The 24,081-nt window shown below is 41.5% G+C and overlaps 1 protein-coding gene across 33 annotated transcripts in view; it reads left to right on the top strand.

The window, feature by feature from the left end:
* The window catches only part of FGGY (FGGY carbohydrate kinase domain containing), a 309,627-nt gene that overhangs the window by 75,271 nt on the left and 210,275 nt on the right, over positions 1 to 24,081 (top strand). For 32 of the 33 annotated variants that reach the window (XR_010474282.1, XM_065072026.1, XM_065072063.1 and 29 more), the window contains one exon: positions 9,450 to 9,514. The exons of the other annotated variant lie outside the window; for it this stretch is intronic. The gene's annotated coding sequence lies outside the window, so the exon portion shown is untranslated. The remainder of the gene's footprint in view (positions 1 to 9,449; positions 9,515 to 24,081) is intronic. 33 annotated transcript variants of the gene reach the window in all.

Below are 24,081 nucleotides of genomic sequence, written 5' to 3'. Positions count from 1 at the left end.
TGTTTGGATATTTCACAGTGTCCATAAATGAGCTATCTAGTTTGGTCTTTTTTTCAAGTCCAGTTAAAATCTGGAATAGAATTGATTGTTCCAGAATGTGTTTGGAAGACAGTAAAATATTTATTGTTCGAAGAATAACGTAGGGTCAAACCTAGAGTTTGCTACCCAAGTCTGGAACTGGATTTCACTTATGCTTGTTTTCCCTCGATTCACTGATTGCGCTGATGCTACCTTAGTGTATATCAGAGGTAGCTAAGGGCACAAACTCTTTTATTCCATCTTTATAACAAGTTAATTAAAAGACTGGACAGTAGTTTCAATGATTGGAAGTCTGGATTGTAGGGATATTTTGGTACTTAATTATCTCCTGCTAATGACTTGGACATGGTTTGCAACTACTCCCTTGCCAAAATTTCCTCAAACTTTATATTGCATTTGCATCACTGTATTTTGCTTTCCCCTTTTCATCTGAGTGGTTGAGCCGATTCCTATCTTTCCCTCAGTTTCAAAATAAACACCATTCCCACCCATGATTAAACTTCCAGGCAGGTTAGCATTATTACTGAATTTTCTGATGTGCAGCTACAAGTTTCCTCCAAGCCTGTTCCTTGTGTTTGGGATGAGGCAGAGAGAGGAACCTGCACTGCTAAAGGGCACGGACACAAACTGACAAAGTGCAGGATGCATTTTCTGACCAGATCCTCATTTGGGGGCATTAAGCTTTTATTTCTCAACACTTCGCTTTTTGAAGCATGGTGACATTTGAATATGTGAATGTGTTTTCAATGAAGATAACTTAATCACCAGCACTGGGAGCTTTTCTATGTCCTAATGAAAATGGAACCAATCTGAAGCTTCCCAAACCAATCTTTGCTGTATTTTTAGTTCGATATATTGCTCTACTGCTGCCCAGCCTGTACATGATAAACCTTCTGCTATTTCCTGCTCAGTTATTTAATGCTGGAGCCAAACTTGTTTCAGTTCCTGAAGTAGAACCAAGCAAAGCAAATGTGGTTAGAATGGAGTTAACTGGAAACATTCCCAAAAGATAGCAGATTTACTCCCAAGGACATACTGACACACCTACAGTGGAAAAGAAACAGCATTTGCAAATAATAACCACTTCACTCTGTATAGATTCTGTCCAGACACTTGCAGGCCTCTGTTAATAGTCTGTACTTGAATTATGAAGAAGACGCTGTAGGCTCTTCACAAGAAGTCTATAATTAAAAATACTGTTAAGCATCTTTGCAGTGGAAGTTATCCCCTGAATTGCTGCAACATTGCAGCTGAAGTGTAAAAAGGGGGCAAGAGAAAAAGTGTATAATATTGAGAGTCTGCTTAAAACAGGGAAATGCATATGAAGTAAGTGTAGGTCCCTAAACTGGATGAAGGTGACACATCTGTCACTCTCTTTCATTATTTTATGAGGCTGTACCAAACCCTAGCTGCTGGAACACGTCATGTCTCTAATTTTACTAGTCGGGAAGATCCTTAAATGCAAGTGTGCATAGGTAGAGAGAAAGGAGGCAGCTGCAATTGCCATGTGGGCTCACAAAATGCTTTGGCAGGCATATTTACCAGGGAGGAGCACTCTGGGGTGGCTTCCGTCTAAATCCAAAGCTGGAGCTGTTAATCAACTGTAGATTAGTCAATGAGGGTCTTCTCCTCCAGGGGAAACAGTACTGTTAGTCCCCCTGACGTATGGGAGCGAAGCGTAAATAAATACAAAACCACTACATTCAGTAGAACCTGTGGATTTGTGCCAGGTGTATTCAGCTTTCCTGAAAGTAATCCTAAAAAGTGCTTTGTAAAGTACTGCAGTGGATTTCTGCAAAACCATCACTAGCACCTGATCTCCTTGGATGATAAAGCTGGCCAGACAGAGAGAATGTTTATCATGATTTGCTAAAGAAATGTCTGAAATTCTGCTCCAGTAACGTTTCAATCTGCTCTTCAAATCAGAAGGGTAGAGGTATGGAAAATAACATCCTGGATGTTTAGTGAAAATAAAAAAGCCGAATACAGTGCAGAGGCCCCAGCTGGTTGTGTCTCCCACTGCTGTGCCTCCCCCTCTCCCCAGGGAACAACTGCAGTAGAGGTGAAACATTTACTATACACTGGGGAATCCATGTAGGAGTTAGTCTCAAGGAACAAAATCAATAGCAGATCTGGCTTCAATAGCTCTTCTTTTCACAGGGTTAATTGTTTTAATAAAGGAATGCAATAATAGAGATGCTTCGCTTCAGACCTCTCTTTTTTAGAGGCTCTGTAAGTATTTTCTAACCCAGATTTCAAGAACAACAATGTGTAGCTGTGCTGGAACAAGTGCTATTTTTAAGTTTCCTGTGGTTTGAGAAATTGTCATATTTCTCTGTCTGAAAGATCGAGGGATCCAGAAAACCAGTTCTGAGTTTCTGGTATAAATGCTGAATGAATACAAAAATGAATAGACACTGATTTTCTGCACTGTAGCAAATGAAAGAAGATTAAAGATCTCAGCTATGCTAATGTCGATCCAGAGCAGCTCCTGCAACTGCAGGCTTCAATTAAATAAAGACTATTTAACCTAGTTCAGGAAAATCCCTCCACTACTACAGAACAAGTTTTTCCACTCTTACGGGTCACGACCATACACGGAAGCAACCCACGCCGATAACCTCTTGCACAACTGATAGTGAGTAAGAGTCTTCAAAGAGTGAGTCTGTGCACCTGCTGACCTCTGCTCCGGCTGGCAGGCCTGTCCAGGTTTAAATGATGTAAACTGTGCGTATCTGAGTCTCGCCATTTGTCTGTTGTACACAAGAAATGTCTTTTTTGGTGCAAGCAGAGACAGTTCATATGCAGAGAACTATATATCTTAGTGTATGTCCCGCTGGACATGGGAAGATGCTGATTCCATGGTGCTCTGACCTACCTGCTGCTTTGTGGATTTTGTTATGGAATGGTTTCTGGAGCTCTGCTGGCTCTCACTGCTATGGCTGTTCCTGTGTGCATGTCATTGATCCTGGCACAACGTGTTAAGACTACCCAGTAGAAATACTTGCCTTTTTTGTTCTTATAGCACCATTGGTGGTATTAATGTGTTTGACATGCTCCCTCTGACACAGCCTTTCTTGTTTCACAGCCAGAAGTGCCTATGACCACCTTTCTTCTTTGTCTCTCCTGCCCATGTAGTCATATGCTCCGTAAATGTCAAAAGATATGATTAAATATGAAAGAGATGCAGTGCCAGTACTTGTGTATTGGTACAGGGAAAGAAAAGGATAGAGAAGAGGTGAGAGTTTTGGTTTTAAGAAGATTGAAACATTACAGGAGCAGAAAAGATGGCATTTATATTAACGTCACAGTCTCCTGAATAATAGAATTCTGTCATTGCTTGGAAACTTAGCACTTGTGCAGGGACGTATTTCGCTCTTGAGTAATTGTGTACCATCTCAACAAATGAGATCTCATCCAGGAGATCATAAGGGCTCCAGTATGTTTGTTGACCACAAGATTTCTTTCCAGCAATGCTGCTCGCACAGGCCTTCCCAGGCACCTCTGAACCAACTCACATTGAGACCAGGTGTCACCTGTGCACGGTGCCTCTGCCAGCGGGGGGACTCTGGCAAGGTGGCGATGGGAGCCCATTGCTCACTCTTGTATAGACAAGTGAAAGCACCTGCGTTGCTCCTTGCAATTCAACAAGTTCCCGGAGGCATAAACCAGACTTGGAGACATTTTTTATCTTTGCTTGATATTTTCTGTTTCCTCACCTCAATGAACTTCAAGCACTGACACCTTTCCCACATCCTCTGAGTGTGGCTGGTGTCTTTAAGACCTTCAGTAGTGGAGCACAGCAGCAGTCTCTTCTGGTTCAAATGAATTTGTAAGAATCCAGAAGCCTTCCCTGGGTGACATTAGACCAAGGAAACCTGCAGTGTGGCTCTGCCCATCTGGGGGCATAAGGCAGTATATACACAAAACTCTTAGCAGGGACTTTTGTATGAGAAACATCACATTTTATGCCATACAATGCACCGATCCTAGAAACTTTAAAAATATGATGTGGGAATGGTATACAAACGAGCAGTTGCATGGTTTATAAAACTCTGGTGTGGCTTTACATCGCAAAATGACACATCTGGCATCTAGCTGAGAGAGCTTTTTCACTTTTTTTCCCTGCCGCAAAGTGCTTTCTCCAGGGAAAAAAATAAAAGCTAAATGGCCCAAAATAACATGTTTGCAGTATTAGTAGTATATGGCTATCTGTGCCATGTGAAAGTGGAGCAAATATCACATATACAATCAGCACATTATGTTGTTGACCAAAACAAAACTGGAAAGTTTGAAGAATAACCACTGGATAATGCCGGATTACCACGGTGTCTGGTTTTCGGAGCCTCGTTCTCTTCTTTGAGAGTTATTATGCCAATGTGTGAAAGAAAAAACTAAGTGGAAACCAACAAAGATATAATTTTCCCTCCCTTTTTTTTTCTCCCTTTCTTTCCTGTTGGTAGTGTTTCTATTTGAATAAAACTCACCCATTCCAGTACCTAACTACTATTTACGATTGCTTGCCAGCCTGGGAAGTTGTTATGCAGGTTGCCCTTAAATAGCTTGTGTTTGACTGCAGAGCACCTGTTAGTTGATTGAGAGACAGTAAAATTCAGGGCAAAGGCTTCCTAAACACAAAGGATCACTTGTGGAAAAAGACCTTGTTGATCTTGGATGAAGTTATAACCACTACCTGATGGCTTTAGTGAGGCATTGTATGGTGTACTAAGTCTGTACATGTGTTTCTGTGTGCGAAAAAACAGCACCTGAGCTAAACAGAAAAGAACAGAGCTAAGCCGAGTCTCCTCCTGATGGTCTTTCTTCGGGTGTATTTTATGGAGCACTTTTGAAAGGACTTTTTGTGTGAGCCCCTTGGAAACTCTTTTCAAATCCCCTCTGCAGAAGCGCCGCAGCCTGTGGGCCACTTTTCTGCTCAGAGCTTGCATCTCATTGCTCATGTCTTTCGAGCACGGACCTTGGTCCGTCAGGTCAGGTGTTAGAGAACCTGCAAGGCTGGGAGGTGGAGAAGCTTGAAATAAATGAGAATTTTTACAGAAAAGTGTTCTGTCTTTATCCCAGCCCATGTTTGTTCAACTATTACCACACAGCGCTGCACCCTTAACTTTGCTCCACACCTCCTGTTCTCTGTGCTCTCCAGAGGCATTTATCCCTTCTCTCCGAGTCATCTTGATGTTCTGACTCATTCACTATTGTGTTTGTGGTTAATTTTATGGGGCGAAGCAACTGGGATAACCTTGGGAAGATCAAAACAGTGTACTTTTAAGTGACACATGGTTACAGTATTAACTTTCAAATACATTTAGGAATAATATTGACATTCATTTGTTCTTTACAGGAGCATGCTTGTTTTGAAAGACAGACAAGCAGAAACTTTTCATGATAACATAGTTCATCTATGAAATAACTTGTTCATTTTCAGAAATTTTGTTTTAAAAGAGCTACTCTGAACTGCCAGGATTCATGAAGCTGTTCTCCAGAAAGCATCCGTCTAATCCAAAGCCCACTACAGCCTGTGAACATCTTTTTATGTCCTTTCGACATGGTTTCCAGTAAAGGTCGTAGTTACAAAACATTGTGACACCTCTCGGTCACTCTGGTTTGTATCTGTGGGATATCCTCAGGACCCCTGTTTTTGTGGTTCAGCTGTAGTCTGTTGGAATAACTTTGACTTCCTTAGCAAGAGTTGTTACTGCAAAGCTTGTCAAAATTTCTACTCACTTTCAGAGCTAGAAAATTTGGTGAATTGGCGTAATATAAATAGCAATGCCCGAAATGTTTGTGATGAACAAAGCCGTACCACTGTGTTGCTGGCAAACAGCTGTATTCTGAACACTTGCAGGATCTTTTCAATAACTGCCGTGTCCTTTCCCAGCAGCTCTTGGAAAAGTGAGATTTGCCACTGGACAGGGCAGCCTGCACCATCCATGGTGCCTGCAGGAGCTGGGGAGGAGCTGGGTGTTATTGCTTACCGTTCAAGTTACTTCATACCTACATTTTAACATTTCAGCCAGAAATTAGTTATTTCTTAACCACTGTGCCAGGCAACACCCCTGCAATATTGCCTGCTTTGGGATTTACCACCCCACCACACACACACAATGCCTTTTACCCCACTCCAGATGCCACAATGAGCACAATCCATGCACTTGAAACTAAGGCATCCAAGCTCAGGGTGAGGGAAAGCCATGCAGAACACTGATCACATGCAGCAAGCTGATCTTGTGCTGCAGGTTTTGTTTAAAACCTGATCATTTGTGCAGGCTGGATTCTGAAACATTTGGTTTGGAGCTGGACAAGCAGAACCAACAAACTGGATGATTGCCCGGTGCCAAAGGCAGAGAAAGAAGGAGCCTCTCATATCATTCAAGTACTTGACTGTTTTCTCCAGTAGGTATTTTTTCAGTTCCCAGCAGGCCATTGATACCAGAAAGTGCAGCAACAGCAACCTCAGTGGTGAAACTGCCGATGTTACAATCGGAGAGAGATAAAGTGAAGTATTTGTTGGAGTGGCAGTACCAGGAAACGGCTGAGACATCACATGACAGAGAATGTGCACGCTGTACCAGAGGGACGGATTTACTTACAGCCCAGACTTCACCAGACTTGACCAAAGGCAGTTTTGGCTCGTTATTTGAATTACCTGACCCACTTGCAGTAGGAAGTCATTACATAGATAGCAAATACCTACCCCACCCTAGCAGGCAGACAGACACTTTGCCAAAATGGTCTAGCTCAGCTTTGCAGATTATAAAATATTGTGCCTTTCTAGTTAAAACTGTTGTTGCAAAGACATGAGAAGCTGCTGCTGTTCCAGTAAACTGCTCCGCTCCTCGACATTCAACGAAGTGGAGAAAGCCTCTAGGATTTACCTCTTACCACCACCTGGAACACAAATTATACGCAAAGAATAAGTCTGAAATTTTTCCAAGGTTCAGATCTCGTCTCCCACTGGTGAGAAAAGCTCCCAGGCCCTTGGCAGGCAGAGCAGTGGCCTGTGTCAGAGGATACCAATAGTAGCTTTACAAAAGCATTAATTTAAAATGTTAAATAGAGACCTCAAGATAGTTTTTCCTTGACTTTTTTGGTTTATTTTCTTGCTATAAAATCTGCAGCTAAATTAGCACACATCACATGCTTGGTGATTAATTATTGTTAATTAATGGATGAGTTTATCATTTTAAGCAAAGTGCTTGAAACACTGCTTACAAGTTATCATTAAAAACAAAAAAATCGTATGTCTATTATAATAATTTGTAAGTGTAAATTATTTTCCCCATAAATAGATGAGATTTCACCAAAAGCCATGGGCTACACCTTTAGCGTAACCCTGCAATTCATCACCAGGATAAGATTCTGATCTTGCTCACACCAGAATACAGTTGGAGAAAGTCCATGAGAAGACAGCAGATTTATACTTATGCAGCTATGAACAGATCTGGTCCAAAATAGATTTTAAACTAAGAGGGCATCTTTCAAATTAAAGTGATGATGGCCTTTGCTTGGGCTGTAGGAACAGGTGATGGTAGAAAAGGAAGAAGTACTGTTAAGTCTTTTGCTGCACTTATATCTCCATTTAATTTTGCTTATATTTTATAAGACTTAGGTGAGGCTTAGGTGAGACTTCAGATACTGATAGTCACGTATTGCTGCTGGTTTCTCTGTGCACCACACACCTCCTGCCTGGGTTGAAGAGGCTTAGGAGAGACCACAGCTAAGTTTAAAAGGATTTATACTCCTGTTTTCCTGGATCATTAGTCACGTATGTGTGGTGTTAAGGACAGTGTGTTGCATTGGGCTCAACAGGGGATTTTAATGCACCGATGCAAAGATTCGCAATGGACATACTGCTTTACTCATTCGGATATTTCTTTACTCATTCTATGATTCTAAGCCTTAATTCAGAGACTGCTTTGCCTGCCTGGTGAGTTGGGAGGATTGGGTGTCTATTATTAATAGTAATGGGATTCATATGTACCCCTGCTCTTTGAGTGGGGGGATGGAGTTGGGGAGCTGGAAAAGTGAAAAGTATACGTTTCTGTGCTTCAGTTGGTACCTAAGACCTTTCTTTGGATCTGACCCTGAATGCTGAAGTTTCAGTAAAGGCAGGCTGTGTTTACAATTCCACTGAATTTCCTTAGGGAAATAAATAAAATTAAACTTTTTTCATTTGACCCTGTTATTAAAGTAGTAAGCCCAACACCAAGCTGCACTGGAGGCGCAATGCTCCACTGGAGCCACACTTCCCTTGTTTCTGGTCTGTTTATGAATGCCCTTCATCAACTAATCACAGTTTGGCACAGTATTAAATTTAATCACTGAACTCCAAAATGTTGTATCCTGTCTACCTACTCCATGGTTCCATTTAGATGGAAATTTTCTTTCTCATTTAAAGACTATTAAAGCCCTGCCTTTCTTGTGCAGAACAAAAGGGTATTGTTTACTTTGTGTTTTGTTATTTTCGTATTCAACAAAAGATGATTATTCTGTCTCAGTGCTGAGATCCCTGTGAACATGTAGACCTCCTCTCTTCTTGCTTTTCTTTCCTCTGGTTGACTACAATATAGAAAAATTTCCTTCCCACAGAAGCTGATGGTTGAAATGCACAAAAGCAAATGTTATTTATCTAAAATTTCAAGGTTTTCTTAATGAAGCTATTAATTAAAAAGCTGATGAGAGGCATAATTGAGTCAAGAAAGAATCTTACAAGGCACAGCAGCAGTAGCAATGAGAATAATGCACATTTATGAATAAGAATGTATCTTTCATGATATAAAAACGTTTATTTCAGTCAAAACCTTATGACCTTTTAAGAGCAAACCCACAAACACGTAGTTGTTTGGATTCTATTATTGTCATTATTGTCTATTATTGTCATTATTGTCATTGTAACCCAGGGAGAGAAGCTTTTCTGATCCTCCACCTTGGCAGCCTGTGGGGAGGAGAGCCGGGTTCTTGCTTTTGGAGAGCGAGCAGCCCCTTCACAGCGGGATGACTTTCAAAAGACCCATTTATTGAATGATGCAAAGTACAAATTATGACTCACTCTGCATAGGTTATGTTTGTAAAAAACAGCCTATATCCACCTTCCTAGCACCTACACAGCTGCATAATGTATTTAGTATCTCCAGGGTTCCATTAACCCTTTTAGAGGCTTAAAAGTGATGTGTAATACAACCTAAACAAACTGATGTTCTTATCTAGTAAGTAAAGATTTTCTGCTTTATCGGGGTGGACTAGTGAACAGCAGATTTTCTTCTCTCTGGCCAGGATTAGGTCACAGAGTGGCCCAGCAGGCTGGTTTTGAACATTTGCTCCTGTTTCAACAGCCCTCATAAAAAATACATTGATTGCTGGTGTCGTTTACTGATATGTGGCTCTGTGTTTTCCAGGCCTCAACCAGATGAACCAGGTGCTGTTCAATCTCCGAGTTCTCTAATGACCTTGCAATGATACTGTAAGTAGTCATTCATTATAAACAGCTTTTAAAGCAGAGTTTTGGTGCTAGCCCAACACATTTTATTAGTTGAAACATTTCCTAGCATTTCCCACTTGTATTGCAACCTGCTTTCTATTGTAGATTTAAGCATGGGAGCAGTTTTATTGTATTTGCAAGGCCTTTATAGGGACAGAACCACCTCTTCGCCTTCTCCACCCATCTCCTTTCCCATCTCCCCACCTTTCAAAGAGAGAACGTCAGGAAGTTTGGAAACTCAGACCTAACTCCTATACCTGTGTCACTGAGAAAGATCTGTTACATCACTGGAAATGGTGTGAAGCCACTCATTCCTGTATTTCAGCTCTTCTTCCTCTCAGGAAACCCTGACTTTAAGGGAAGGAAAACCCCAAATGACCCTTGTACGTGTGTGTCATTGCAAAAAATGGTGGTTGCTTAAAAAAAGGGTGTTACCTTATGTGCGTGGCTTCATTTCTCCACCTATTCCTCTGCTGTGCATGGTACAAATAATAACAGCTCTTACAGGACTGGCCATATGGGGTGCACACTAAGAAATAAAGTGTCTCTTTCTTTGACCCCTCGTCTGTAGTCCTAACACAGCAGAATTTTCCTTGTCTGGTAATCTGGCTGGACTAGAGGAGGGATTGACTGTACCTTCTCTTATTACGGTGGGTAAATAAATACTGCAAAAAAGCCTTTCTCCGATGTTGAATCAAACCCTGAAATTAATTTACTTCCTCTCTGTTCATAAATATTGTGTGTCAGCTTTCTGCAACCACAGTATGCTAACCTGCTTGCTGAATTCCTACAGAAAGGAAGCGGCAAAATTGCATATAAGATTATTTACAGCAAACTGAGGTGAAAAATGAACATTGGCCAGATACTTGTCTGTGTCTTTACTCAGGGAACACTTATTACCCTGTGACTTTCATGGTCGATCACATCTAAACATAAAACGTGAGTTTCAGAACACAGGTAGGGAGCAGAATGGCATTGAGTATGAAGATATATATGCTGTTGTTTTAAGTCCATCATAAAACTTAGTGAATAGTGATGAATAATATATGCATTTAAAGGAAATTGCAGTCTGCTCCTGTTTAATCCTTGAAAAAAACCCAAAAAAAGCAAATTCACTTATGAATTCTCTGTAATGGTTTATTCTTTGAGACAGAACAATGGAGGCTTGGTACGAAACTCACTTGAATCAATAAAACGACCCTCATTTTATGCCCCAGTTTTGTAGCCTACAGAGAAGTCTGTTATGGCAGCTGCCACTTTTTACTAACACACCAGGGTTCGGACCAGGTTCCTCCAGAGCTGCAGCGGTAACGGCTCTTAAGTCTGGCTGAAAGAGTCTGATATTCCCTGTGGATCAGGCACAGAGCTGGACCTGTAACACACACTCACCTGGGCGTTACGTCAGTAAGTCTAGTATGTGCTGTTCCAGTTGTAGCTCTTGTAAATTAAACAGAGAAATAAGCTGCTTTTTCGCTTCGTGCCACTGCTGAAATATGATCCAAGACTCAGGTAAGATTCCAGCTGTGATCTTGCTCCTTGGTTATGAACATACATTTATGTTCTCAAGACATTAGAGCTCCTTCTACACGGGCAAAAATTGTAAAAACAAAATGAACAACGTTCTCTGTGTACAGTAGAGTTATTTAAAGTGCCTGAGGGTTTGAACATAAGCAGACGCTGTGTTCGCATACAATATAAGCAAGACTTCTGGGTTTTGGCATTTAAAATGACAATTAAAAATACAGCAGGCATGTTTCAGCAACTTTATGGGATGCCATAAACATCCAGAAAAGGATTCCAGACAAAAGTAAAGATTCACAGTAAGGATTCTTTTCTTCTTTTTGTGTCCTACCTCGGTTTTTAGTGTGATGTTTTGTGACACACCATGAAACTAATGAAACAAAAGCAAAGGGCAGGAGGTGTCTTGCTCATTGGAAATTATTGTTTGACGGAAAATGCTCCTTTGGGACAGTCAAAGTTTAGTTTACAGTGTATATGGCTCTGTTCAGGTAATTGGTTCAACTTCAAACTCAAGATTTTTCTAAAAAGTCTTGAGGAGGAAAAGCCCCAAACAAGTCCATAAGATGAAAAACACTTCTTTTTTCTCAACACAGAAACAGACACAATAGACTCAAAGTCTCTCCCTGGCACAAGTTCATATACCATGATGCTACCTGAATTTTATTGGGTGTATTTACCACAGGAACGATGCTACTGCACAGTCAGGCAGCTGTTCCCACTGTAGCCTCCTGACAGCCTGCCATGGGTTGCGAAATTTTGCATCATATCGTACACCTTTAAGCAACATAGTGTTTACAAATTTATAAGGCACCTCCTGTTGTGAATGTGTTTTAGGCGTTAAGCTAAGGTGAGAATAACCTGAATCTCAGGTTGAAGATGTAATTACAAGGCCTTGCTTCCTCAATACTTTTTTCCTGCCACTTGTAAACCTTTGACAAAAAGAGTTCCTCAGCTTTTTTTTTGTTGTTGTTTTGTTTCGTTACCTGTGTTTCTCTTTGATCAACTCCGAAACCTCCAAAATGCTTGACACTGTTGTCATGATATTGAGTGGAATTTCCCCTAGGATGGTCAGCTCTTTCCCAGCCTTAGGATGGAAGACAGCTCGTGGCTTGCTTTTAGGTGGTTCTGAAATCCGGCTCCTCTTTGTGACACTTTAGCAATGTGTTGAAACCACATAACCATCAACTGACCCACCCACTGATGCTCAACCAAAACAATTAACTCCCAGCTTTCCTGGGTTTCTTTCAGTCCCCTCCTCACCATAGGAGTCATATGTGGCTCCTCTTTTTTTCTTTTTTTCTTTTTTTTTTTTTTTTCCCTGCCTCTCACTTGTGCATTCTGAAAAGTAAAATGTGCATTGTATAGTTTTTGGGGTATTCACAGGGAATTAACTTTCTTCCTCCATGTGGGAGCCAAGGAACAGTTAGTCTCTTCCTTCTTGTCACTGCACACCAGCATTTGGATTGTTTTTTAAGAGCTGGAACAAAGCAAGAATTAGGTTCCTGCCACCCCTGAGTTAAGCAGTGCTCTGCATTAGTGATCGGGTGTCTTGGTCATGGCAGGAAGAAGTAAGGAAACTGTTTGCTTTATCCTCTTTAGTGCATGAATGAATCCACAGGGACTGAGGAGACATCTGCCAGAAAAGAGGGAGATGAGGGTATCTCAGGGCTACATTTGTTGCCTGTGCATGTGCTTTTGGTTTCGTTTCCCTTTGCCCTCCCCCTTACCAAAATTCAAGACTATGTGGCAGCTCTTATCTCAACCCTTTTGTATTGTTTTAATTAGGTGATAATTTTACAACCTGAGGGATTCAGAAGCAATCCCATTCTCCCTTCCAAAATTGCTAGTTGTAGCCTCTTTTTCTGGCCCTGTCACAGTTGCAATGCCATGCTGTGAAACAAAATTCAAAGGTCCTTTTTCTTTGTTTGCTTTTTCCTTTGCATTCCTTCCCTTTCCCTTGCATTCCTGCTCAGCATAGCCCCAGCAGCTCTTTTCTCCCATAATCAGGCACATCCCCCATGCCTCCCACTGAATTCTTTACCTCCCTCAAACATGACCTTGGGCTGGATCTCACCCCTGTGCAGGTACTCGGCACAGAGCAGAGGTCAAGTCCTTTTAAGAGCTCTTTCAGAGGCTTAAGGGGACATGAGATAGGGTGCAATTTTAACACTCATCCTCTGGGCAGGATAAATTTGATGTTAATTGTAGTGAAACTGCTGTGGTGGATAGTCTTTCTAGCTATGAGTGATGTTGTGTGCTTATGCCTTTGCAATAGCAGCTATGTGACTTCTTCATTTGTACGATCAACCTGAAACTGGCTTGTTGAAATAAGGTTATTGCTGCTATCACAAAAAGTCAGAATGAGCCAAGTAGTTGCAGTACATCTCCAGAATGCTGTCTGGAACTCCTGTACCTTCCTGAACCTTGCAGATAGCTTCTGCAGTGCTGGAGAGGTGAAGCTCATCTGAACATGCGACAGATTTGAATAATCTCTTTCACCTGTCCAGCAACACAGAATTGTTCCTTGCCATTCATTTACTCGTGCTTTGCCCAGACTAGTCATGACCAACAGAACTCCAGCTGTTTGGGCAAGTGTATCACAAGCCACTGCACCTCTAGTCTTAGGAAACTTATTATGCTGTTCAAAACAATTCCTTGCACTCTGACATTTACTCCTATGGGTATTCGTAGGCTGTTTTGGCTGCCCTTACTTGTTGTTTCACCTGGCAATAAGCCTTAAGCTCTGTCCTCATAAATCATTTCCCCTCAGCTCTTTAGCTGTCTCTGCTCCTAAATATGAAAAACCCAGGCTGAGCCGACCCTTTCGATGACTTCTCCTCACCAGACTTTATTGGTGGCACAAAACCATTGCTCAAGCCATGATTTCATTCCCGTCTTATTGCATGATCCTTCACTGATTATACTGACCTAAGGACCTCTCTCTGGGTATCTCTTCCATGTTCTCCTACATTCTCTCAAGACTTGTCCCACCTCTTCACCCAACTTTAAAACCACTCGTTCAGGAGCTGTTGGGCAGGGAGCTGGGCCACGTCCTTACCCGCCAGCTGGCAAATTCTGGTATTTTTGCCCCTCCTGTGGGCACCTGTCTGCATTTTCAGAGCAACTTGTCTGGACTTAACGTGCACGAATTTCAGGAGCTTGATGATGAGGCCAGAATGTGCTGTTGATTAAGGCATCTTTGAAGATATTTGGATCTTAAAACAAGCTAATTGGCACAGAATATCACCAGGAAGAATTCAGGAGAACCCTGAAAAAGGTGCTTTTATGCAGTTTTTCAGGACACTTGCAGTCACTACAGCAAGGACTGAAAATAATTAAGACTTGTGTAAAGTGCAGGAATTACTTCAGTCTGCAAATGAGGCTTTGATGTTTAGGGAGAAGAAAGAAACTTCTTGTGGGCAAATTTGTCCATAGCTGCCTGTTGCAAACTTCCTTTTATTCTTTTGTTAAACTTTTGGTGGTGTTTACAACCACAGATACCAGAAGGACCAGAGAGATCCCTAATCTGGCCCAGCAGACTATCCTGCCATCACGTGTGGAGTAGAGTGGTGTTCTCTTTTTAGCTGGTAAAAATTTGGAATTTGCAAAATGATCATGAAAGCAAGTGATAGAAGACATTTATTTTCCTAAAAACTAAAAAAAATTAAACAGGCCTCAAGTCTGTGCTGCATTTCTTTCCTACTTGCACATTCATTTTAAGTCCTCCACTCTCACCTCATTTGTTACTGTGTTAAATGTGGCTGATTACTGCAAGTGCGTTTTCTTTCAGGACTCTTTCTTCTCTGGTTTGGAAGAATTGTCCATTTGCTTTGCAGGAGAAGAAAAGTTTGGCTCTAAGTTTGGGATGGCTTATTCCAAATCTACTTTTGTTTCACCTCTGAACTACAGTCTGCCCTTTAAAATTCTGAACATTTATGGTGATCGTTCTGAAGACTGAATTGTCTTCTGACATGAGGAAGAGGGTCATATATGAGCGTGAATTAAGTTAAATTGTATCTGGGAATTTGTATTTGGTCTTACTTAATGGCTTAGTTCAATTATACTACTTGTTCATTTTCTTTACATAAACATTAAACCCATACAATCTTTACATTTTCTCCTCTAAAATAAAGGAGATTCTTATAAGAAATGTAACTCTGCGTATTTTCTTTTTTTCCATAGAAGTGTACACATGGACTTTTAAATTTTGTTGAATCCTTTAGTCGTATTTTTCCTCCTCTGTTTACATCTCTTCACACACAAGGCAAACACAGCTGAAGAATTCCGAGTGTAACGAGAAAAAAGAAAAATCTGATTCCTGCCCCAGATCTTCAAAATCATCAAAGTGTTGTATGTCTATTTATGCTGTTGTAGAAATAGTCCCTGGTGTTCAACAAATTGCATTAGGGTTTTCAAAACCATGGAATCATTTTACGTAACTTCTTTTTCTAGGTCCTAAAGTGAGAAAGAAGAAGAGATACATTAATTCACTTGGAAGCGATGATCTTTCCTTTCTACTTGGTTAGTAGTTTAGTAAAAGTTTAGCTGTATAAACACTTATTCACCATGAAAGGTTAGTCATTGCCATGCTTTCTAATACTCTGTTACTAGCTTTTGTATTCTTTTTCTGGGCCTTTCTCACCATGTCCATGAAGTCCTTTCTCACAAGGTCCATGAAGTCTGACCTCTCTTACTGGCTTCCCATGTTCGTTCATTCTATATCGACCATGCAAGAACAATGACTACTACAGATATGAATTAAGTACTGAGGCAGCCATGGCACTTGCTGCACATTTGTCAGACCAAATCAGAAACAAAGCTAAAATCCTTTCCAAAAGTGAGGTTGAACATTTAAAATGCACCAGAGATCTCATTGGAAATGTCCATATTATCGCTACCCTCTCTTCTTCAAAAAGCATGAAGACTGAAGCAGTCTGTCTGATAGAAACAGGTTCTGCGCTAGTATTGCGTAAACACATCTGGAAACACCCCAGTTTAAGAATAGACTGGGATCTGCAAAAATACACCATAATCCCTCATGAGGTGTGAGCATCTTATAGGGAGAAACGTGGGACCAAGCTCATAACCTTTGTGCTGGCTGTGTGAGACAGCTTCGCTGCTGTGAAACATGGGAATCTTTGGTTTAAGGTTGATCCCATGATTTGCTAAATGGCCTCATGCCCACTGACTCAGGGCAGCGTGTATGAAGTGGGTAAGCAAAAGCTAATTACCTCCCATAAAACATCTCTCCTCTTGAATCTGGATGGGCCATTTTGTCCCATGACTTGTCTCTTCACTTATGTTTGATCCAGCCTCCACAGAAGCTAGTAAGAGCTAATTTTCTGATTTTTTTCGTAGAAAGGAATTGGACCCTGACTTTAGCAGGTTCATTTCTCTGAGCAGCTGGTGTGCGAGCTGTTGCTTAACGGCGCAGTCAGATCAGGAACTCTGTAAGAGCCACAGGCTGATGGGAAGTGTCTTGGTCCCACTCAGGAGAAGACACTGGGCGGACAGAGTGGAGTTGGCTAGTCCATCCTCTCTAACAAGCAGAATCACACTTTTCTGTGGCTTGATCTGCAAACACCTTCTCCCCAGAGATGGTGCATTTGGAGCACCAAGAGTTGAGGGAAGTATAAGAGGGTTTCTGTCTGCTTCCCAGACCATCCCTAAGCAAAAAGAAGCAATTGAGAAGTCAGCTGATATGAACATAGAATACATTTAAAAAGCAATGACATTTTTTGAGTGAGAATGCATTTAGAAAACGTCAATTTTTCTTTTTTTTTTTTTTAGACCATGTTTGTAGTGTGAGTTGTGGACACAAAAGTATTTCTACTTCATACCTGTAGCTGAAAAAGGAACCATGTGCCTCAGAATGTCAAAATGTGGCTTTAATCTGCTTCGCAGCTTGTTTTGTTTTGTTTTTCTCTGTTTCATTTCCCTCTGTGGTGTTAAGCTCTGACCCTGAAAGGTGAGGAAGTGAAGGAAATGGAAGAGTGAAATTTGGGGAGTCTGACACTAAAAAGCCAAGGGAACCACGAGGCAGCCTGTCTGGTTGTGAGATTGAAATGTAAGTGGACTCCTCAAATTAATTACTTTGGAACCCACTTACTTATGTATGTGGACTCCCTTAAGCATAAGTCTTACGTTATGTCACCGAGATGGCATTTGGGCTTGATTTATGTTGGCACAAAACTAGCTATAAAGTACACATGTGTGCCCATAGTAGCCCCTTTTCAAGCAGAGCATGTTTATAGAAGCAGGAAATGTGGCTGGAGCAGAGGACACCGAGCCCCTGCTGTGTCAACAGCATCGCAAACCCCGGTATCCAGCATCTGCGCGCTGCCTTCGTTTTCCATGGATTTCCACTCTGTTGGTGACTTGGAACACCGTTACCAGAGATCAGTGGTTGGTTAATAGAGCAAAAATGACATATTAGGTGAAATTTACTCCACTAAAGATGTGTATCTGAACAAGAGCTACAATCCACATTTTAATCTTTTTCTTTCCTATTCTATCTAATCTGTGGCTGGTATTTCACCGTGATAATCTCTCTCTTTCTTCCCCCCTTGGAGAATGAGGATGCACTGTATTAATGATATCTGATTCTGTAGTCATATAATTTATTTTTTAAAAGGTATGTGCTTTCCTGTCTGAATAAATTTGAAGCCTTCAGGCCATGTTCAGGGAACTGTTCTTTATAGCATATTAGAAACTGTTAAGTATATGTATATATGTAAGCACCATTCAAGATTTCTTTAAGGAGTTAGAAAGAAAGCCAGAAATGAAGATTGAAAAGAGCAGGGCATTTTTGGTGCCTGAGAAAACTGTATTATTTGGTGCCTCAGACGCATTTATTTGCCTATTCACCTTTCAACCTGTTTGACTTATGAGGTGCTATAAATAGGCACAAATAACCTTCTTTGTGATCCCCTTGGATCTGCTGTGCCTGTAGTGACGTAAGAGCACGTTTATACTTCAAGAATGCAGCACCCTTGAACATCTTCCCTGTGACAGCATGGAACCCTTCCCAGCAGGGGAGATGTGAAGGTGAAACGAGCTGGGAGAGCCCTGTCTCCTCCGTCTGGGTTGACCTGAAGGCAGAGTAAACGAGCTACACACTGTAGGAGTTCCCTTTTGCAACATCCCTTTCTTCAGACTTTAAAGAAGTCTGTAACAGAGACAGTGGTGTTGTGTACACAAAACTGTCTCCTCTGAGTTTCGAAGGAGAACTGATGCTGCAGGAGGAATCCTTTTTTTTCATGTGGTATACACCCCCCTTTTTCTCTCCCTCACCTGTGAGAATCCTTATATTGGTATTTAAACCATGCAGGAGATTTTTTTAGGGCATGTCTTATATTCAGAGCTGGAAGAAAAAGAGCTTTGTGTTTTCTTGGAGGGACCGAGAGGAAATGCACGTGGATCCCTAAAGCCTAACTTCTAAATAAGAAATGCTGTTTGACAACAAAGATACCAAAGTCTTTTAAATGGGAGTACTCTGCCTCTTGCATCTTCAGAGCTGAGGGAAGGTGTAAGCACTGCTTGGAGGAGCACGGCCTCAGCACAATAAACTATAGCGTTAAGCAAGTAATTTGGAGAGTTTGGTCTGTTCTCAGATCTTATTGAAAAACAGCAGTAACTGTGCATTGCAGTTCGTGCTCAGTGGATATAGGTAATCTCAGAGACAATTTGAGTAGGCTATAGGAGTGGGGATATTGAATTACTCGCTGGAGAATGACACTCCATTTGGAGGTGGTATGGGAATGTATTTCCATCTGGGAAATAATGTTCCCACATCAAGTGTCTTAAGACTTACTTATTTACTGATTGCAAGTCAGATAAGTTTGTCAAAACATTTGTAACCTACAGTATAAAATCCAGACCCAAACAACCTGCACTTGGTGTTTTATTACATGAAATATTTCAAGTCTGATTGCTGAATAAAGCCCTCCATCACCTGCCATGGTCACTCATTAGAGTGGCACTGAAGGCAGTAGCTGAGATGCTGTGTTGGGTTTGGGCTGGGATATCTTTTTACCCCTTTTGTTAGAAAACTACTTGCAGGGAAATGTTTAGTTTGAATTATTCTCCTTTGCTGTTTAATTTAGGGGCATACTGTTGTGTTTGGGACAATATTAGAGCAGAATAACAGGCACACTTATCAGAACGACTGGGAAACAGATACTGTAGTGGGTGTCATGGGGGAGGGTTTTTTAGCTTCCCTGGACTGGTGCCCAGCACAGGAGTAGATGGTAGGAAAAATCTTGTTGGCAGAGAATTACATGTTGAGTCTCTGCGGTTGTGAGCTGAAGATGCCTCACAGAAGCCTGTAATCTCTGCTCTCAGGAACAGCGGCACAGGCAGCACGGCCTTCAGGAGCTCTGATGGCAAAAAGGGCTGCGGTCGTCTGCCTTGCCAGAGCAATGTCCCTGCAGCAGTGTAGCCTTCAGATGCAGAAGGGCCTGTTTATTAGCAATTAAAACATTTCTTTCTCACAAGTAAGAAACACAAAGTTTCCAAAGTTTTGATGAATAAGAGCTGCTGGCTGTAGCATTTGGTTTGTGACGTTTGTAAGGACTCTGAAAGCTGAGAGGTCTCTGAAGGTGCATGTTAGAAGATTGCTGGACACTTATTTTTGTCCCTTAACTTTCATCTGAAATGCAACTCACAGTGTGTAGTGTCCATGTGTATTTGTGTAGTGAGAGTGTACTTTTAACTCTGAGTTTTGTAATAGCCCCTAACAAATTATCATATTTTATAATCTTCATGCATACCCACTTTATTTTTTTCCCACGTGTGTACTTAAAATTCGTTTATGTGATAAATGTAGAGCAATCAGAACAGGATATGAAACAGGAACCGCTGGAGTGAGCGTGAGTAGGACACAGATGCAAAGCGTTCAGAAGCACACGCTGCTTGCTGACGTTTGTCAGTAAGGGAACAGCCTGGAGCCCCAGCCCAAGCAGATGTGTTGCAATACACAGAGGAAGAGATCAGTCCCTTGATGGCTTCTCCTGAAGATTTGAGGTTATGCCAGCTGCTGCTCCGGCTGCCAGCCTTCGTCTCTTCCAGCCTGGATCTGGAACAAACATTTCTTCCCAGCCATGGGGTGTTCACATTTTGGTTTCTGTAAAGCCGAGACTTGATGTGAACCTGGACAGAGGAGAAGCAGCTTCTTATAACTGGACCTTGCCTCTATTTGCGTAAGAGTTACCAAGAGGAAGAAAAATATCCATGTTCTTTTTATACACAAGGTGCAGAAGATTTGCAGGCCACGCTGCAAGTTTAGCCCAGAGCATCTTACACTACAATTCATCTCCGGTCTCTGGTCCCACGTAACCTTTTCCTTTTCCCCCTCTTCCTTATCTCTGATACCCTCATCTGACCCCTCCATTCCTGGTTTCACGGTGTCTCCTCCAGAAGCTGGACAAATTGACAGATCTGTCAAGAGATGCAGGAAGGGAACCAGGGGTTATCTGGGTGTGCAGGTTATCTAAGGGGTTGCACTCAAGAATCAGTATCTGTAAGCAGTACAAATTATCCCTAGCCGGAGACAAGTAGAGGCTGGGCCGGGGAGTTCATCAGGACCAGCTGTCTTGTGGGTACGGGTGAAAGATGAGAAGTCTGAAAATAGTGGTAGAGTTGCCCTGAAGCCAGAATGAGGTGCCTGTGATTGAGAAACAAGGAAGGAAAGATATTTTTTTGGTATGCATTTGGGGCCGTTGAATTAGCTTCCTCGGCAAGGAAGGGCTTCCTGGAATTCTTCGACCAGTTTTATACCCAGAAGGGAATTGTTTGGCACTGGATTCAATCTACATGTGGGATTTGACTTCAGTGAGAATGCCCTGTGACAAACCCCCTCAAAATATGATCGACAAAGGTTTCCTCAGAGGCAAACTCCGTGTCTGCTTCCAAGTCGGGCTCCTGTTTGATCATTTCTCAACTGGGTTTGTCAAAACTTTGCAACATTTAGTCTTGCTTTTCCTTGCAGTGCTGAGTCACTCTCTGATTTGAGTGAAAATTAAAATGTTTGTTACTGTAAATTTTGCTAGCCTCTGTCTGAAATCCAAGTGAAAAAACCCGCAATGTCAGTTTGTTCAAAAAGGAGTTTTTAGAACAATTTTTACCCTCAGTACTTTTATATGTAACACTTGCACGTATTTTGTTTTCTCTGTCATTTGTGGTCTCTTTAATTACACCATGGGAATCTTAACTGTGGTGGGATCAGACACAGAAAAAGCATGACCAAAGGAAAACAGAAGTTTTATTGGCTTGAAAGAGTTTTTTCAACGCAAGAGGTGACTCCTCTGAAAAGGAACATGATGTCCTTCTGTCTGCTAAAGTTTTTCTCAATCCTGTAACAGACTGTAGGAGTTTTATGTCAGCCTGAGCTCTTTTGGGCTGTTGTATTATGCGCTGTTTGGGGTGTGTAGAGAAAACTGATCTTTAGTAGCTCTTTAGAGATTGAGGTTTTAGCTCTGAAGTTCCTTTTTTATGTCCCAGTTCATCCTGGTCATGCAGGAAGCATATAAAAGGTGGTTGGAACAGATTGGTACCCATGGAAGTTGGATGTCAGTGCAGATGTGTAATGCACCTTCCTTCTCTGAGCAAAAGATGCTCACTTCAGGCAGGCAGAGCTTCTATCTGCTGAAATCTTAGAAGATTTCAGTGAGAGCTGACTCCAGGAGATATGCTGGGGAGCTCTGAATGTCAAATGTCAATCACAGTTGAGCTGTCAATCTCAGCACCTTCAGTGGTGGCAGAGCTGGAGCTTCATGGCTGCAGCAGAAAGCAGGACACAGGTACATATGCACCACAGAGTTTTTGCAGTGTATGGGCTATTGTGCAAATATAACCAATGCCGTAATTTTAAGGATTGTACTCATGCACACAGGGGAAAATTTAGTTTTCAAAATACTTCACTGGTGATGAAACACAAGCCAGAAAGAACACGGTTGGGTTTTCTGATGTCAGTGTGGGCTGACGGAGCTGGCAATAAGAAAAATTATCCTTCAATTATAGGGTAAACAAGTTTCAAAGAAGTGACTGAGACATAACTGGTATAGAGCCTTATATTGCTATTATTATATTCTCCTCTCAGAAAAAGATGTGTTTAAAAGTCCATAAACTGTTCCCTTGCCTTCTCCCTTCTCTGTTGAAAAATTAGTCTCTTTGTCACATGTAAGAGCTGCACAAGTAACAGGAACAAAACATGTAGGTGTTATGAATAAAGTCTGTAAACATTTGTTAAGCACATCAAGTTCTGGACAAATTCATAGTGTAGCTATTCTGTTTCATGTGCTCAGGTGATAAAGAACACTGCAGAACTACCATCAGTAAAAAAAAATACTTGCCTTGAATCAAATTGTGACTCAGAATGATAACGTCACTGAGCCATGGGCTATAGTGAGACTATATGACCACTGTTTCTAACCACTCTGCAATTGGAAGGGTTTTTTGTCAGTGATGCACAAGTTCAGATAATCTCTGCAGGGCTGAGACAAGAATTAAACTCCACTTTCATCAGAAAAGACAGTAGCTGATAAACCACACATTGAAAAATGTTACGTTCAGTGGTTCTTCATAGGGAGGGCACTGTTAATGACACAGAAGCACTTCATGGTAAGAAGTCTGTCCCCTCAAATGTCAAAAGGGCATGGAAACACACTTTTTCAATTTTCACAATTTTTTCTTCTAGATAATCTTTCTGACTGGCTTCTTTCTAGATCTTCTATGACCTATGATATGCTAATGGTATCGTGTAATTATATGATACAATAATGATAAATACTAAATAAAGATGAAGTATTAAATGTTATGTATTCATATATATGACGTGGCGCCATTTTTGGCTGTGGTACTTGCCATCAACACGTATGTCCAGGAGGCAGCACCCAGCCCTTAGGCACTGTTTATACACTGGGGAAGATTGGGATCTTCTGGTCTTGGGCTTGAAGGCACCCACTAACATTGTAATTTATATGCTCTTCCACTCCAGTTTGGGTCTGCCTGCCTTCTCTGGAGGGACTGTAAAATGCCATTACTCTGAATGATTCATTGCCCATGTAAGAAGGGAGGAATTCAAATCAGATGGGGAACAAAGCACTGGGAATAGGGGATGGGGCTTCTGGTGATGAGAAAAGTGGGAGGAGATGAAATCACTGATAGGGAGAACGGGGTTCCGCAGAATGGAAGGATATGGATGTAGTTAAGTGGTTCATTCCTAAACTGATGTCTCTGTCGGGAAGAGATGCTGCACTTCTGGCTGTGTCCATGCAGGCCACAGCAGTGGCATTAGCAGAGCTGTCACCTCCATGAGTTGCTGGACACCCATTGAGTTATTTGCAGGAAGCAGGAACCACTGGTGACACCTGGCACATATCACCCTTCTGCGTGCTCTCCGGTTGCACTGACTGTAAAGCTGAGATGCCCAAAACAAGATATCTGCAACAGGAAAGATCAGGGGAAAGTAGTTGTTTGAGGGTGTTCTCATTATAGAGCTATCTTTTTTTAATGGATACTACATCATATCTCTTGTGCTGTGAACTGAACCGTTGCCCGCTATTGTTTGCCTTCACTACAACTTGATTACAAGATGCAGTTTTGACCTCGTCATGTTTTGGATTTGCTCCTGACCTGCTTATCATTCTAAGTAAGGGTTACTAGAGAGGGAGGGCTGGGTGCTGGCCACTGGTGCAAATGCTATCATGACACGAACCAAGGGATAAAATGACCTATTTGTTTATTTTATTTTAGCATGTAAGCATTACCAGACTTGTCTATGTCAAGCATCCACAAATCTGAGATAGGCTTTTGCAAGACCTTCCTAAAATGCTTTTTAAAAAAATCAGAGTGCTCCCTATTTACCTTTTTGTTTGCAAATCTTGAGAATGCAGATGGGTCGCACTTTAAGATTTCTTCATGCAATCAAGTTTGTGCATTTTTTATTTTACACATAATTATATACCCCCAGGAGCTGGATCTTGTTCAGCTTGCAGAATAAATCACAGCAGCTGGTAAGACTGTACCAG

The sequence above is a fragment of the Columba livia genome, chromosome 8 (assembly GCF_036013475.1).
Source record: "Columba livia isolate bColLiv1 breed racing homer chromosome 8, bColLiv1.pat.W.v2, whole genome shotgun sequence".
Classification (NCBI taxonomy): Eukaryota; Metazoa; Chordata; class Aves; order Columbiformes; family Columbidae; genus Columba; species Columba livia.
Note: the sequence above shows the minus strand (reverse complement) of the source record. Positions and strands in the feature narration are given on the sequence as shown.